Source organism: Myotis yumanensis, unplaced genomic scaffold (genome assembly GCF_028538775.1).
Source record: "Myotis yumanensis isolate MYYU_CA2020_CCGP unplaced genomic scaffold, mMyoYum1.0.hap1 SCAF_9, whole genome shotgun sequence".
Classification (NCBI taxonomy): Eukaryota; Metazoa; Chordata; class Mammalia; order Chiroptera; family Vespertilionidae; genus Myotis; species Myotis yumanensis.
In genome coordinates, this window is record NW_027223760.1 from 57,183,151 (window position 1) to 57,191,111 (window position 7,961).

Below are 7,961 nucleotides of genomic sequence, written 5' to 3' on the forward strand. Positions count from 1 at the left end.
TCTTCCGCATTCCCCCTTAGGAAAGACAGGCACTTGTAGGTCCTATTTAAGACACTCGGGAAGCAGATGTGGAAGAAAGCCAAACTCAGGTGTTCTCTCTGCCTAATCACTCGTCAGCACCACATGTACCTGCTATGTTGGGGGCCCAGACTGACAGGAGACTTTTGAGAGCATCTCATCCCCTGTCACACACCTTTCCCTAGTAGCACTTCAGCCTGGAAAGGGGAGACATAGACATGAGTTTCTTTCTGGCTTCCTCTACCTGCCCCCTCTCTTTCTCTTCCCATCAACCCTTGGAACCAAAAGGGTAAGACTTTCCTTCTTCCTCTTTCTTTCTGACTAGAATTTTTTTTTTTTTAAACTGCTAGGCCAGTTTCTAAAAGTTTTCAAGGGAAAAATATAAGCGTTTAGAAAATCATTTCGAAGTCTAGCTTTCAATCTAATGTCGCCTGCTTATTGCCTTTGGGAATACTAGTATCTTTCTTTTTTCTTTGCCTTTCTACTGCAAATCTCCTAATTTCCCCTAAATTCACAAGTGTGTCTAAGGAAACAACCATTCACAAGAAAATGAAAAAATCATAAGCACATTGCATTTCTCAAAATATTATATTATATTATATCTAGTCTTTCTCTAATAGTGCTTCTGTGCTTTATGACATTTTTCTTAAGAGAAAACGGAAGTTTATTTAATTTCTAAACTTTTAATGCCCTTTTTTTAATATTTTATATTTTAGAGCAGTTTTAGGTTTATAAAAAATTAAAAAGAAGTACAGAGATTTCCCATATAACCCCTCTGCCTCCACGTATGCCTACCCCTTCCCCCTTTATCAACCTCATACCTCACTCTCTAGGATGGTACATTTTTTTTTATTGAGGCTAAACCTACATTAACACATCATAACCACCCAAAGTTCATAGTTTACATTAGAATTCACTCTTGGTCTTGTACTTTCTATGGGTTTAGACAAATGTATAATGATATACATCATTATTATAATATTTTCCTCGCCTTCTCTTTTCATTATTTTTTCCAGGCTTATATTTATTTTTTTCTGGGTAACTAACTTCTTAGTTTTCTGATGCTATAAAAACATAATGTTTACTTTTACTTACTAAGTTGTTCATATTAATTTCTTCATCTTAGATAAAAGCTAACTGGGTTTGTAAAACTTCTGTACCATATATACTAGCATTTAAATACCTCTTTGAGCTCCATTGTGTTTATATATTTTCTTTATGGCACTTCAATTCACAACGGTGATTTTAATTCAAATATTTGCCTTCTAAGATGCTGGTTCCACCATGTATAATTCATATCATACCCTTTTATAGAACACTGCCTGGTGTTATCTGCGAAATTAAAAGGATGCCTTTTATTTTCCTAATAGTATTTGATTATATTTACCTATTGAGGTTTTTTTTGATAGTGAGAAAAACTTTAGATGTGTTTATAGTAATGTATCTTTCATTTTTTCTGAACTCATTTTAGTAGTTGGTAGTTCCACTCCAGTTGTTTTTAAACACTTACACTACAGCTATATTTTTGGCAGGGGAAAAAATTTAAATTTGAGGTTAAACACTGCAAACTTCAGAGTCAGTGAACCAAAAATCCAACTGTGTGACTTAATCATTTAAAAAGTGATAGACACTGTTTTGACTACAAGTACTAGTCATATCAGTGGGAAAGGACGTTTGAACTAGAAGATAGAGACATAAACTCATTTTAATTTCTCTGCCTCTTCCTTGACGGTTTTTATCAGATTACCATGTAGAGCAATTTGCCATTCTGTGGTTACTCACTTCTAAAATTGCAAATGTCGAGAAATACCAGATATCACCTTGGACTCCAAAGTGTGATTGTTTTGGGGGTATGTGGTTTCATACCCAAGTGAATCATTCTGCCAAGAACCTTGAGAATGTCAATCTAGTCTAGACATTTCAATCTTAATAACTGATACACCAGCCATGGCAGAAGATTATATATCTTTAGAAAGAGGATGTGGGCGTAAAATAGTGCAAATATTAAATCCACGAGACCTTGGCTAGTCATTTCCTCTGCTGAGCCTTTTCATTCCTACCATTATTATTATCACTTATATCAATAACTGTTCATCAAGTGACCGAATATCTTTTAAAATAATCTTTGCCTGTCCTATTTGTATTTCCAGTATGTAGTATGACGCCTGCTTTAGTAGCTCCAATAAAAATCTATTACTGAATGAAAAATAACTTCAAAGGGCTTACAGGAAAGCCATTGTAAATGCTTTCTTATACTTTTATTCAACTCCTCTTTTCCTCAGTCTTTTCTCTAATTCCTAATGGCTTCTTGGAATTTGTCACTGATTTTCACAATATTCTCCTACTTTATCAACTGGCAGATATGACAATAGCTGTGAATAATGATGTAAGTGTTATTATTTTTGAAATAGGGAAATCAAGTTTACTTGCAAGCTATTTATTTAACTTTGGGGGAATATCAGTCACTTTAGCATAAATAAATATGCTAGACATGATCATAGCAATTAAAATAAAAGTTTTGAAAACTGGATGGTAATATTACCCCATGCTACTTTTTGAAGCTACAGTCTTTAAAAGGTTTTGAGAGTTTGGAATCAACTGGTAAATACAATTTGAATCCAACAGAATCTCATGAAATATTTAGATGAACATGATATAAAAGGATATATACCACTACAAAAAATTAAATGTATGTATTTTTTCTCTTTAGTGAGAAAAGGGATCATTCTCTATGCAATAAGAATAGCAAATTCTTTTAGAGTCACCAGGGGTAGCATCCCTTAGAAGGATAGATATAATGGGAAGTTCCTCTTTGCCTGGGAGAGAATTATGTGAGTATCTTTTGGGTTTTGAGAACTGAAAAGAAAAACTTCCCATGGATTTGGCTAAACCAAAGTCAGGGCTGCTATTTAGATGATATGGCCATATCGGTTGTGAAATTATAAATATTTCTGTTAGTGAGTATATGGTTGCTTCTTGCTTTATTTGCCCCGTTTCTTTTCCTGGAAACAGTAACCCTACTTACAATCAAGCCATGAACTACAGCATGCCCAGTGGCCTCCAGGAATCTTCTTCAGTTCTAGGGCTTGCTTTAGTTTTGATTCCTATGGATCCACACAATGTCACCTGCTGAGGGATTTTGAGTGTAGGTCTGCCAATCAAAATGGGGTAGAATCCCCTTCATGGAAAACCTGAATGAGTGTTTGTTCCAGTACCTAAGATAACAGGCAGAGCAGAGGACCCAGCCCCTGGCTACTATGCCATGTCCACACCTCAGATACAGCTTTACCCATTTTAACTCTAGTACTCCACTAGAGGGATGCCATTACCACCCAGGTACTCAGACATAACTACCATCACATTCTGAAGATACTTGTCCCCACAAAGCCACACCTTATGCCCATGGCTTTGGTCTATAACATACATATTCCCACAGCTTAAGCTCTACACTTCACACCCACAAAGGTACAGGGAGTAGAAAGATCTTCAATCTCAATGGTTGAGGTGACTTTTGAAAACATTCTACAATGCATAATATTGGGGAGACATCTGTCCCATGCAAGAGTATGGAGTGCTGATAACCTGGCCCACAACTTGCTAAGGCCAACCTTTACTGTCCCACCAGAGCATCTCTTTAGCAGACTGGGCATCAAGACAGGAACAAGCTAGTCCACACTGCACCATGAAACACACAAAAGCACCAAAGAATATGTACAAGTTAGACATATTATTTCTTCCTGAACTCAACTTACATAAAATATAAATAAATAAATAAATAAAACATGCTCTTATTTGAGAGAAACTTTTCCCCCCTCTTCTTTAACATTTTATCAGCTTTCCTTTTGATGAAAGATCTCAAGAACCTGTTGCCATTTTTTTTTTTCTGGTCCATTTTTTCACTCTAATGCCTATGTCTTCTTGATTCTTAGCTCCTTATTTTTAATCAACCATTGTAGTCAGAACAATGGTCTCCCAAAACTGTCCATGCTCTAATTCCTGGAACCTGTGAACATATTGTGTTACATGGAAGAAGGGAATTAGGTTGCAGATGGAATTAAGGTTGTTCACCAGCTGAATTTAAGATAGGAAGATTATTTTGGATTCTGGATTCTTGGTGGACTCAATCTAATTCCAGTCCTTAGCAGAGAACCTTTCCTGGCTATGGTCAGAGAGAGAGAGAGAGATGATGATGTAATAATGGCCAGAAAGATGCTACCCAAAAAAAGATTTGACTCACCGTTGCTGGCTTTAATGGTGGAAGAAGTGGGCCATGAACCAAAGAATCTAAGCAGCATCTAAAAGCTGAAAAGGGCAAGGGAATAAATCCTTCCCTTGAAAGCAGGGATGGGGAACATTGGGCCTGTGGGCCATATAAGGCCCAAGAAATTATTTGGTCTGACCCTGCCATGGAATTAGAGGTGAGTTAATTAAATGTTTGACCAAATATAGCGGGCTAATATTTAAGTTCATAATTTTGTATGGCCCACAAATGATATTATAAATATCCAAATGGTCCTTGGCAGAAAAAAGGTTCCCCACCCCTGCTAGAAAGGAATGCAGCCCTGCTAACACCTTGATTTTTAGCCCAGTGAAACCCATGTTGAACTTCTAACCTATAGAACTATAAGATGAAATTTGTATAGTTTAAGCCATTAAAGTTTGGTAATTTGATACACTCAGCTATAGAAAACTAACAGACTAACATTTCTCCCCCCCAAAAAAAACCCAAAACTAAATAAGAGATGTTTATGATAATGACACAGCTCTCTTGGGGCATAATTTCTGGAGCCAATAAGAAAAAACAAAACTCCCCCTCAATTCCCTTTCAATTTGAGAGATTTTAACTTCGTTGTTGGTCTCAGTCTGGGCTCCCACTAACAAATTTTTCTGAAGTTATTAAGAAAACCATCAGGGTGAGACATGCTTTAAGACACAACAGAGAACTATGAGGCCCTTTGATGCTCTACAAGTCATAGCGTGAAGTTAATGTTCCTGAAAGAGAAATTCACACTTTCTTGTCCAGTTCCAGTTCTCAACATCTAACAGTTGGGATTTCCCCATCACTAGTGAAACTCATCTGGGGCCTTACTAGAAGCCCATCAGCTGTGAGGACTGGCTGCCACCGCTGACCACCTCAGGGGATCACCTGTACAGGGGTCCACCCCACAGAGCAGGGCTTCAGTAGGGCTCTGGTGCCCACTGAATCTGCCCCTTGAGTGTGTCCCTGGTGGAGGTGGTTGGTGTTTGGGGATGGTCTAAAGCTATCCATCTGGTTGATGGCTCTAGGGCCTCCCAGAGGTGCAGGCCAAGGTCAGCTGCTGCCTCTCCCTTGTCCCACAGTCCCTATGAGTTAGTTACAGAGGGATCATGCTTACGTTACAGGGCAGCTGTCAGGGTCAAATGAGAATAATGGTGAAAGCACATTTTAAGCTGTAAATTAGCATCTGTGTGAAAGTTGTTATAAATATGTCCATTTGCATTCCACATTAGATTTTTAGCTCTTGTAGGTAACTACTCCTGTAGGTAATAACTGACTTATTACTACTTCTCCGATATTATGGCTAATAATAATGCTATTTACAAGAATCCTAGGAGCTACATGATAGGTAAAACATATTTAAAAAATCAGTGACTGCTTGGAATAAATTTTCATACCTTTTAACATTCATAAAATCCATAATGCATAAAGTTTTTAAGATTCATTTTTTTAAACTAAAGGGGGTGAAATGAAGGAAAATGGAAAGGAGGAGGAAGAGAAAAAGAAGAGAGAAGCTTCCTCTGTTCATTCTTAATTACATCAGTGAATTTTGAATTATGGATACCTTTTTGTTCTTCACAGGTGATAGTGTCTGAGAAGGAAAAGGATCACGGAACATAGATTTTGAAAGCTAAAAGTTTTCTTTTAATCATCCACTTCAAGCTCTTTATTTTACAGTTGAAGAAACTGAGACGTAGAGATGAGACAGGAATGGCATAGCAATTTAAATTCTGATATTGGCAGATTAACTTTTTGCTAAAGGATTTGCAGTTATCTTCCAATATGGTGTTCTTCTAGAAAATCAGGCACTGCTGCTTCTGTTTCTTATAATGGTATCTTATTTCTTAGGGAGTCTCTCCAATGTGATAGGAAGTGCTTTTCCGAAAGCTATGAGTAATAGCCTCTATGCTTTGTCAGGCGCTGTAACTACAATGCAGGGAACAATACCCCAGTTCCCTAGTGGAGTTAATGAGCCTCCCAAGGCTACTAATTTGCTATGATGGAGTAGTTCAGAATTCAGGAAGATTAGATTCTTCTTTATTATATCAGTGCCCCTTTATTTTGTTAACCTAATGCCCCTAACATTTCCTGCTATTATACTATTTTCCTTCCTTCTTTCCCCTATGTCCTTAAATGACTCCTATATGTTTTACCAGCTTTACCTCTTACCCCTTAATTTGCTTTTTTGACTGTTTTCCATAAGCCAATATTCCGAGTGTCAGGGACTTTTCTGCTAGACAAATTTAAATGTCTTTTCTTAATTTTCTCCTTGATTTCTTTGTCATTAAATTAAACAGCTTTGGCTATTGCCCTTCCTTCATCACCCGAATTCTATAATCCTAAACAATAAACATCCTGACCACCCCTCCAATTACACTTCATACTTCTGTCTCTTTCCTGCTCACTGGTTTTCTCACTGTTTTCTTTCAACACATTTATCGATGTTGATGGCCTGAATGATCACATCCATGTTGATGATCCCCAAATCTTGGTGTCTAGTCCCGATCCCTAATGAATATTGTAATTTATAATTTCAGTTGTTGTTCTCTTAGATCTCCTGCCATATCCTAATTTAACATATCTGCAACTAAAATTATTATCCCCTTTCCAATACACCATTAAAAAAATAAAACTACAAATGTCTAAATTTTTGCACTTCAAGCATGTAGTTAATTTTGTTCCTACTTTAAAAACATATTTGAAGAACTGTGGATTATTTTATTATTTTTTCTGAGTTTTCTTAGTGAATGCCTTTATTTCTGTATGTGCTGTCATCAGATATAGAATGTGTCCATTCATCCATCCATCCAACAACCCACCATCATCCCCTGGCTAATTTTCCTCCAGACAAACCTACTTGTAAGTGGTCTGTACAAGCAACCTTCATTGCCAGGTTTTACTGGATTAGTATACAAAGTCTTCCTGAGTATATCAAGTAGTTCCACTTTGTAGCATTGCTAGACTTCACCTGATTTTAACGTGACTTTATTCTAAATTAAGCACCACACACCCAACTTTTATGTTACAAAGGCTGAGAACAGTACAGTGGGAGACCAGCCTGTCATTTGTTCTTAATCAGGTTGGGACCACTCAGGAATAAAAAACATGGAGAAAAATGTCCGCTCACAATGCTAGTTTATTTAATAGTTTTCTGATACCAAAGTCATCCTCACTCATGAGAACTATATATATAAAAGCCTAAGTGACTGAATTGAAGCATCCATCTAATCTAATAAAAGGGAAATATCCAAATTGACTGCACCTCCACTACACCCCAAGCCACGCCCACCAGCCAATCAGAGCGACTATATGCAAATTAACCCAACCAAGATGGCGGCTGGCAGCCAGGGAGCTAGAGCAAGCAGGAGGCTTGGTTGCCCCGGCAATAGAGGAAGCCAAGCTTCCTGCCTGCCCTGGCTGGCTGTGGCGTCCATTCAAGGCAACAAAGTTTCAATTATAGAAGATAAATAAATCTCAGATACCTGCTTCCAGCTGCCTCCACTGGGAGCTTGGGTGGCTGGGGTTCCGTGGCCAGCCTGCAAACAGCCATCTGCCCTTCACCCAGACCGGCAAGGAACCCCAGCAGGACCCCCCACCCTGAAGGGGGTGTGGCCAGCCTAAAAACAGCCATCAGCCCCTCACCCAGGCTGGCCAGGCACCCCAGCAGAGACCCCCACCCTGATCC